This window comes from Arachis hypogaea, chromosome 3, assembly GCF_003086295.3.
Source record: "Arachis hypogaea cultivar Tifrunner chromosome 3, arahy.Tifrunner.gnm2.J5K5, whole genome shotgun sequence".
Classification (NCBI taxonomy): Eukaryota; Viridiplantae; Streptophyta; class Magnoliopsida; order Fabales; family Fabaceae; genus Arachis; species Arachis hypogaea.
Genome location: NC_092038.1, coordinates 55,432,940 through 55,443,293, shown reverse-complemented (window position 1 = coordinate 55,443,293; position 10,354 = coordinate 55,432,940). Strand labels below are relative to the sequence as shown.

At 39.0% G+C, this 10,354-nt stretch overlaps 1 non-coding gene across 1 annotated transcript; it reads right to left on the bottom strand.

The window, feature by feature from the left end:
- Positions 1 to 594: 594 nt before the first annotated feature.
- Positions 595 to 702, bottom strand: LOC112793329 (small nucleolar RNA R71). The gene has a single exon (XR_003198027.1). It is a non-coding gene; the product is annotated as a small nucleolar RNA R71 (small nucleolar RNA).
- Between the last annotated feature and the right edge of the window lie 9,652 nt (positions 703 to 10,354).

The following is a 10,354-nucleotide window of genomic DNA, read 5'->3' as shown; positions in this document are numbered from 1 at the left end:
CTATACTGTGACATAGAGGATTCCACATTTTCTTGTTCTCTTCTCTTTCATATGATCAGGAGCAAAGACAAAAGCATTCTTGTTGAGGCTGACCCTGAACCTGAAAGGACCTTGAAGCGAAAACTAAGAGAAGCTAAGGCACAACTCTCTGTAGAGGACCTAACAGAAATCTTCAAAGAAGAAGAACACATGGCAGCCAAAAACAACAACAATGCCAACAATGCAAGGAAGGTGCTGGGTGACTTTACTGCACCTACTCCCGACTTCTATGGGAGAAGCATCTCTATCCCTGCCATTGGAGCAAACAATTTTGAGCTTAAGCCTCAATTAGTTTCTCTAATGCAACAGAATTGCAAGTTCCATGGACTTCCATTGGAAGATCCTCATCAGTTCTTAGCTGAATTCTTGCAAATCTGTGACACTGTCAAGACTAATGGGGTTGACCCTGAGGTCTACAGACTTATGCTATTCCCTTTTGCTATAAGAGACAGAGCTAGGACATGGTTGGACTCTCAACCTAAAGAAAGCCTGGACTCTTGGGAAAAGCTAGTCAATGCCTTCTTGGCAAAGTTCTTTCCACCTCAAAAATTGAGTAAGCTTAGAGTGGAAGTCCAAACCTTCAGACAGAAGGAAGGAGAATCCCTCTATGAAGCTTGGGAAAGATACAAACAATTAATTAGAAAGTGTCCCTCTGATATGCTTTCTGAATGGAGCATCATAGGTATTTTCTATGATGGTCTCTCTGAACTATCCAAGATGTCTTTGGATAGCTCTGCTGGAGGATCTCTTCATCTGAAGAAGATGCCTACAGAAGCTCAAGAACTGATTGAAATGGTTGCAAATAACCAATTCATGTACACTTCTGAAAGGAATCCTGTGAACAATGGGACTAGTCAGAAGAAAGGAGTTCTTGAGATTGACACTCTGAATGCCATATTGGCTTAGAACAAAATATTGACTCAACAAGTCAATATGATTTCTCAAAGTCTGTCTGGAATGCAAAATGCACCAAGCAGTACTAAGGAAGCTTCATCTAAGGAAGAAGCTTATGATCCTGAGAACCCTTCAATAGAAGAGGTGAATTACATGGGAGAACCCTATGGAAACACCTATAATCCTTCATGGAGGAATCATCCAAATTTCTCATGGAAGGATCAACAGAGACCTCAACAAGGTTTCAACAATAATAATGGTGGAAGAAACAGGTTTAGCAATAGCAAACCTTTTCCATCATCTTCTCAGCAACAGACAGAGAGTTCTAAGCAGAATACCTCTGACTTAGCAACCATGGTCTCTGATCTAATCAAAACCACTCAAAGTTTCATGACTGAAACAAGGTCCTCCATTAGAAACTTGGAGGCACAAGTGGGTCAGCTGAGCAAGAAAATTACTGAACTCCCTCCTAGTACTCTTCCAAGCAATACAGAAGAAAATCCAGAAGGAGAGTGCAAGGCCATCAACATGGCCGAATTTTGGGAGGAAGGAGAGGCAGTGAACGCCACTGAGGAAGACCTCAATGGACGTCCACTGGCCTCCAATGAGTTCCCCAATGAGGAACCATGGGAATCTGAGGCTTGGTGGACGAAATTGTGATCACATGTTCTTTTGTTTATAAAGGATGTATACTCTGAGGGCATTGTTTATTTTCACAACTCCGTTCAACTAACCAGCAAGTGTACTGGGTCGTCCAAGTAATAAACCTTACGTGAGTAAGGGTCGAATCCACAGAGATTGTTGGTATGAAGCAAGCTATGGTCACCTTGCAAATCTCAGTTAGGCAGATTAAAAATGATTTATGGGTTTTCGAATAATTAATAATAAAAAGAAGAAATAATAAAAGGGATAGAACACTTATGCAGATTTATTGGTGGGAATTTCAGATAAGCGGATGGAGATGCTGTAGAGCTCTTGGACGCCTGTTCTCCTACTCCTTCTACTCAGTCCTTCTTACTCCTTTCCATGGCAAGCTTTGTATAGGGGTTCACCATCAACTGTGGCTACTTTCATTCCTCACGGGGAAATATCCTGTGCGGCTGTCACTCGCACAGCTAACCAGTCTGGAGGCATCACCCATGGCTGATGGCTACATCCCATCCTCGCAGTGAAAACTAATGCACGCACTCTGTCACAGTACGGCTAATCACCGGTTGGTTCCCGCTCCTACTGGAATAGAATCCCTCTTTTGCGTCTGTCACTAACGCCCAGCAGGTTAAAGTTTGAAGCACGTCATAGTCATTCATTACCGGAATCCTACTCGGAACACCACAGACAAGGTTGGACTTTCCGGATTCCCAGGATCCTACTCGGAATACCACAGACAAGGTGAGACTTTCCGGATCCTCATAAATGCCGCCATCTATCTAGCTTATACCACGAAGATTCTGTGTGGGAATCTAAGAGATACACATTCAAGCTCTGTTGCATGTAGAACGTAAGTGGTTGTCAATCACGCGCGTTCATAAGTGAGAATAATAATGAGGGTTATCTAACTCATTACATTCATCATGTTCTTGGGTACGAATGAATATCTTGGAATAAGAATAGAAGAGATTTGAATAAAAGAAGATAGAATTTCATTAATACTTGAGGTACAGCAGAGCTCCACACCCTTAATCTATGGTGTGCAGAAACTCCACCATTGAAAATACATAAGCAAAGAGTTTAGGCATGGCCGAATGGCCAGCCCTCTCCCTGATCAAGTGACCGAATGAAAAAGACTAAGAATGGTCAAAAGATGTCTAATACAATAGATAAATGTCCTATATATACTAGACTAGCTTCTAGGGTTTACATGAGTAAGTATTTGATGCATAAATCCACTTCCGGGGCCCACTTGGTGTATGCTTGGGCTGAGCTTGATCATTCCACGAGCTAAAGCATTTCTTGGCGTCAAACTTCAGGTTATGACGTGTTTTGGGCGTTCAACTCCGGATAATGACGTTTTTCTGGCGTTTAACTCCAGACAGCAGCATGAACTTGGCGTTTAACGCCAAGTTACGTCGTCATTCTTCGAATAAAGTATGGACTATTATATATTTCTGGAAAGCCCTGGATGTCTACTTTCCAACGCCGTTGAGAGCGCGCCAATTGGAGTTCTGTAGCTCCAGAAAATCCATTTCGAGTGCAGGGAGGTCAGAATCCAACAGCATCAGCAGTCCTTTTGTCAGCCTTCTTCAGAGTTTTGCTCAAATCCCTCAATTTCAGTCAGAATTTACCTGAAATCACAGAAAAACACACAAACTCATAGTAAAGTCCAGAAATGTGAATTTAACATAAAAACTAATGAAAACATCCCTAAAAGTAGCTCAAACTTACTAAAAACTATATAAAAACAATGCCAAAAAGCGTATAAATTATCCGCTCATCACAACACCAAACTTAAATTGTTGCTTGTCCCCAAGCAACTGAAAATCAAATAGGATAAAAAGAAGAGAATATACTATAAAGTCCAAAATATCAATGAATATTAATTTAATTAGATGAGCGGGACTTGTAGCTTTTTGCTTCTGAACAGTTTTGGCATCTCACTTTTTCCTTTGTAATTTAGAGTGATTGGCTTCTCTAGGAACTTAGAATTTGGGATAGTGTTATTGACTTTCCTAGTTTAAGCATGTTGATTCTTGAACACAGCTACTTTATGAGTCTTGGCTGTGGCCCTAAGCACTCTGTCTTCCAGTATTACCACCGGATACACAAATGCCACAGACACATAACTAGGTGAACCTTTTCAAATTGTGACTCAGCTTTGCTAAAGTCCTCAGTTAGTGGTGTCCAGAGCTCTTAAGCACACTCTTTAGCTTTGGATCACGACTTTAACCATTCAGTCTCAAGCTTTTCACTTGGACCTTCATGACACAAGCACATGGTTAGGGACAGCTTGATTCAGCCGCTTAGGCCTGGATTTTTAATTTTCTTGGGCCCTCCTATCCATTAATGCTCAAAGCCTTGGATCCTTGCTTTAAAATTTTCGCCACTTTTTTTTTACTGCTTTTTCTTGCTTCAAGAATCAATTTCATGATGTTTTTCAGATCATCAATAACATTTCTCTTTGTTCATCATTCTTTCAAGAACCAACAATTTTAACACTCATAAACAACAAGATCAAAAATATGCACTGTTCAAGCATTCATTCAGAAAACAAAAAATATTGCCACCACATCAATATAATTAAATTAAATTCACTAATAATTTCGAAAATTATGTACTTCTTGTTCTTTTGAATTAAAACATTTTTCTTTTAAGAGAGGTGAAGGACTAATGGATTTTATTCATAGCTTTAAGGCATGGTTACACACTAATGATCATGAAGTAGAGACACAAAAACATAGATAAACACAATACTTAAAAACCGAAAATAGAAAGAAAATAAAGAACAAGGAATGAATCCACCTCTAGTGGCGTCTTCTTCTTGAAGGACCAATGATGTTCTTCAACTCTTCTATGTCCCTTCCTTGCCTTTGTTGCTCCTCCCTCATTGCTCTTTGATCTTCTCTTATTTCTTGGAGAGTGAGGGCGTGTTCATGGTGTTCCACCCTTAATTGTTCAACATTATGGCTCAAGTCTTCCAAAGAGGTACTAAGTTGCTCCCAATAGTTGTTGGGAGGAAAGTGCATTCCTTGAGGCATTTGTTGATGATGAACTTCCTCATGTTCTTCTTGAGGGCCGTGAGGAACTTCTCTTGTTTGCTCCATCCTCTTCTTTGTGATGGGCTTGTCTTCTTCAATGGAGACATCTCCATCTATGATAACTCCAGCTGAGTAGCATAAATGGCATATGAGGTGGGCGAAGGCTAGCCGTGCCATGTATGAAGGCTTGTCAGCTATTTTGTAGAGTTTATTAGAGATGACTTCATGAACCTCTACTTCCTCTCCAATCATGATGCTATGAATCATGATGGCCCGATCCACAGTAACTTCAGATCGGTTGCTTGTAGGGATGATGGATCTTTGGATGAACTCCAACCATCCTCTAGCTACAGGCTTGAGGTCCAGTCTTCTTAGTTGGACTGGTTTGCCTTTGGAGTCTACTCTCCATTGGGCGCCTTCCACACAAATGTCCATTAGGACTTGGTCCAACCTTTGATTGAAGTTGACTCTTCTTGTGTAGGGGCGTTCATCACCTTGCATCATGGGTAGATGAAACGCCAACCTCACATTTTCCGGACTGAAATCTAAGTATTTCCCCCGAACCATTGTGAGATAGTTCTTTGGATTCGGGTTCATACTTTGATCATGGTTCCTAGTGATCCATGCATTAGCATAGAACTCTTGAACCATCAATATTCCAACTTGTTGCATGGGGTTGGTTATGACTTCCCAACCTCTTCTTTGGATTTCATGTCGGATTTCCGGATACTCATTCTTTTTGAGCTTGAAAGGGACCTCGGGGATCACCTTCTTCTTTGCCACAACATCATAGAAGTGGTCTTGGTGGCTCTTGGAGATGAATCTCTCCTTCTCCCATGACTCGGAAGTGGAAGCTTTTGCCTTCCCTTTTCCTTTTCTTGAGGAAACTCCGGTCTTGGGTGCCATTGATGGTGAATGAAAAATAAAAAGCTTAGGCTTTTTTACCACACCAAACTTAAAATTTGCTCGTCCTCGAGCAAAAAAGAAAAGAAGAGTAGAAGAAGAAGAAGAGAATTTTGGTAGAGAAGGAGAGGAGGGGGGTTCGGCTATATGAGAGAAGAAGGGGTTTTTGTTGTGTGAAAATGAAGAAGAAAGGAGAGGTATTTATAGGGAGGGGGGAAGGTTAGGTTTCGGCCAAATTGGGTGGGAAGGGTGGGAAATTGATTTTGAATTTTATGAGGGTAGGTGGGATTTATGGGGAAGAGGAGGTTGATGTGAATGGTGCATGGGGAAATTGGGAAGAGGAGTTGAGGTGATTGGTGAAGGTTTTTGGGAAGTGTGACATTGAAAATGAGATTTGGATTAGGAGAGTGTGATTAGGATTAAAAGAAAAGGTAGGTGGGGATCCTGTGGGGTCCACAGATCCTGAGGTGGGGATCCTGTGGGGTCCACAGATCCTGAGGTGAAAAGAAATACCATTCCTTCACCCTATAGGCGTGTAAATTGCCTTCATGCATCATTCTGGCGTTCAAACGCCCATTGGTGCATGTTCTGGGCGTTAAACGCCCATGTGATGCTTGTTTCTGGCGTTGAACGCCAGTTTCAAGCTTGTTTCTGGCGTTCAGCGCCAGATTGCCCTCTGTGTGCGCATCCTGGCGTTAAACGCCAGGTTGTTGCTTGTTTTGGGCGTTCAGCGCCAGAAAGATGCTCTGTTCTGGCGTTGAACGCCAGCCAGATGCATCTTACTGGCGTTGAACGCCAGTCTGCGCTGCCTCCAGGGTGAACAATTTTTTTCTTCTGTTTTTGACTCTGTTTTTAATTTTTTTGATTTTTTTCGTGACTTCTCATGATCATGTACCTAATTCAACACAAAAATAACACCAAAACAAAATAAAATAAAATTAGATAAATAAAATTGGGTTGCCTCCCAACAAGCACTTCTTTAATGTCAATAGCTTGACAGTGGCTCTCATGGAGCCACAAGATGATCAGGTCAATTTTAGTGTATGGTCTCCACACCAAACTTAGAGTTTGGGTATGGAGTTTGAACACCAAACTTAAAGTTTGGTTGTGGCCTCACAACACCAAACTTAGAGTTTGACTGTGTGGGCTCTTCTTGACTCTGAACTGAGAGAAGCTCTTCATGCTTACTCTCTTTTGTCACAGAGGGATGGCCATGTGCCTTAAACACAAGGTAGTCCCCATTCAATTGAAGGACTAACTCACCTCTGTTGACATCTATCACAGCTTCTGCTGTGGCTAGGAAAGGTCTTCCTAGGATGATGGATTCATCATCTTCCTTCCTAGTGTCTAGGATTATGAAATCAGCAGGGATGTAAAGGCCTTCAACCTTTACTAGCACGTCCTCTACTATTCCATAAGCTTGTCTCATTGACTTATCTGCCAATTGTAATGAGAACAAGGCAGGTTGTACCTCAATGATTCCCAGCTTCTCCATTACAGAGAGTGGCATCAGATTTATCCCTGACCCAAGATCACATAGAGCTTTTTCAAAGCTCATGGTGCCAATGGTGCAAGGTATTAAGAACTTGCCAGGATCTTGTTTCTTTTGAGGTAGAGTTTTCTGAATCCAAGTATCCAGTTCACTAATGAGCAAGGGAGGTTCACTTTCCCAAGTCTCATTACCAAACAGCTTGGCATTCAGCTTCATGATAGCTCCTAAGTATTGAGCAACTTGCTCTCCAGTCACATCTTCATCCTCTTCAGAGGATGAATGGTCTTCAGAGCTCATGAATGGCAGAAGGAGATTTAATGGAATCTCTATGGTCTCTAGAGGAGCCTCAGATTCCTCAGGATCCTTAATAGGAAACTCCTTCTTGCTTGAAGGACGTCCCAGGAGGTCTTCCTCACTAGGATTTTCGTCCTCCTCCTCCCCTATGCATTCGGCCACTTTGATTAAATCAATGGCCTTGCACTCTCCTTTTGGATTCTCTTCTGTATTGCTTGGGAGAATACTGGGGGAGTTTCAATAACTTTCTTACTCAGCTGGCCCACTTGTGCCTCCAAATTTCTAATGGAGGATCTGGTTTCATTCATGAAACTGAAAGTGGCTTTTGACAGATCAGAGACTATATTAGCTAAATTAGAATTATTTTGTTCAGAGTTCTCTGTCTGTTGCTGAGAAGATGATGGATATGGCTTACTATTATTCAGCCTATTGCGTCCACCATTGTTAAAGCCTTGTTGAGGCTTTTGTTGATCCTTCCAGGAGAAATTTGGATGATTTCTCCATGATGGGTTATAGGTATTTCCATATGGTTCACCCATGTAATTAACCTCTGCCATGGCAGGGTTCTCAGGATCATAAGCTTCTTCAGAAGCTGCCTCTCTAGTACTGTTGGATGCATGTTGCAATCCATTCAGATTTTGAGAGATCATGTTGACCTGTTGAGTCAACACTTTGTTCTGAGCCAATATGGCATTCAGAGCATCAATTTCAAGAACTCCTTTCTTCTGAGGTATCCCATTATTCACGGAATTCCTCTCAGAGGTATACATGAATTGGTTGTTTGCAACCATGTCAATGAGTTCTTGAGCCTCTTCAGGCGTTTTCTTCAGGTGAATAGATCCACCTGCAGAGTGGTCCAGTGACATTTTCGAAAATTCAGAGAGACCATAATAGAATATATCTAACATGGTCCATTCTGAAAACATGTCAGATGGACATCTTTTAGTCAGCTGCTTGTATCTTTCCCAAGCTTCATAGAGGGATTCACCATCTTTTTGTTTGAAGGTTTGAACATCCACTCTCAGCTTGCTCAGCTTTTGAGGAGGAAAGAATTTATCCAAGAAGGCAGTGACCAGCTTATCCCAGGAGTCCAGACTATCCTTAGGTTGTGAATCCAACCATATTCTAGCTCTGTCTCTTACAGCAAAAGGGAAAAGCATGAGTCTGTAGACTTCAGGATTAACTCCATTCGTCTTTACAGTATCACATACTTGCAAGAATTCAGTTAAGAACTGATAAGGATCTTCAGATGGAAGTCCATAAAACTTGCAGTTTTGTTGCATTAAAGCAACTAGTTGAGGCTTAAGCTCAAAGTTATTGGCTCCAATGGCAGGAATGGAAATGCTTCTTCCATCAAACTTGGACGTTAGCTTTGTGAAGTCACCAAGCATTTTCCTTGCATTATTATTATTATTTTCGGCTGCCATGTCCTTCTCTTGTTCGAAAATTTCTGAAAGGTTATTTCTGGATTGTTGTAATTTAGCTTCTCTTAATTTTCTCTTCAGAGTCCTTTCAGGTTCTGGATCAACTTCAACAAGAGTGCCTTTTTCCCTGTTCCTGCTCATATGAAAGAGAAGAAAACAAGAAAAGAAAAAGGAATCCTCTATGTCACAGTATAGAGATTCCCTTATGTTAGTAGAAGAAGATAGGGGTATAAGAAAGAAAAAGAATTCGGATTTTTGGAAGAGGAGAGGTGAAGAGAAGTTTTAGTAATTAAATAATTAAATAGAATAAGAGAAGAGAAGAGAAATTTTCGAAAATAATTTTTGAAAAAGAGTTAGTGATTTTCGAAAATTAAAGATAAGATAAGTTTAAAATTAAAACTTAAAACAAAAAGAATTTTTGAAAAAGAGAGGGAGAATTTTCGAAAATTAGAGAGGGAGAAGTAGTTAGGTGGTTTTGAAAAAGATAAGAAACAAACAAAAAGTTAGTTAGTTGATTGAAAAAGATTTGAAATCAAATTTTGAAAAAGATAAGAAGATAAGAAGTTAGATAAGATATTTTGAAATCAAATTTTGAAAAAGATAAAGTTTTTGAAAAAGATAAGATAAAAAGATAAAAAGATTTTTAAGAAAAAGATATTTTGAAAAAGATTTAATTTTTTTTAAAATTATTTAACTAACAAGAAACTACAAGATAAGATTCTAGAACTTAAAGATTGAACCTTTCTTAACAAGAAAGTAACAAACTTCAAATTTTTGAACCAATCACATTACTTGTTAGTTAATTTTCGAAAATTAGATATAAAAGATAAGAAAAAGATTTTGAAAATATTTTGAAAAAGATTTTTTTGAAATTTTCGAAAATTATAAAAAATGAAAAAGATATGATTTTTGAAAAAGATTTTGAAAAGATAAGATTTTTAAAATTGAAATTTTGACTTGACTTGTAAGAAACAACTAATTTTAAAAATTTTTGACCAAGTCAACCCAAAATTTCGAAATTTTAGAGGGAGATAAGGAAAAGATATTTTTTTGATTTTTGAATTTTTAAAGAAAAACACAAAAATGACCCAAAACATGAAAATTTTGGATCAGGACACAAGATGCATGCAAGAATGCTATGAATGTCAAGATGAACACCAAGAACACTTTGAAGATCATGATGAACATCAAGAACATAATTTTGAAAAATTTTTATGCAAAGAAAACATGCAAGACACCAAACTTAGAAATCTTTAATGCATGGAAAATATGAATGCAAAAGTGCACATGAAAAACAACAATCAACACAAAACAAGAAATCATCAAGATCAAACAAGAAGACTTGTCAAGAACAACTTGAAGATCATGAAGAACACTATGAATGCATGAGATTTTCGAAAAAATGCAAGAAAAATTTTAAAAGCATGCAATTGACACTAAACTTAAAAATTAACACAAGACTCAAACAAGAACACAAAATATTTTTGATTTTTATGATTTTCTAATTTTTTTGTATTTTTTATTAATTTTTTTCGAAAAACATTATTAGAAAAACGAAAAAGAAAAGAAAAAATTTGAAAAAGATTTTTGAAAAGAAAATTACCTAATCTGAGCAA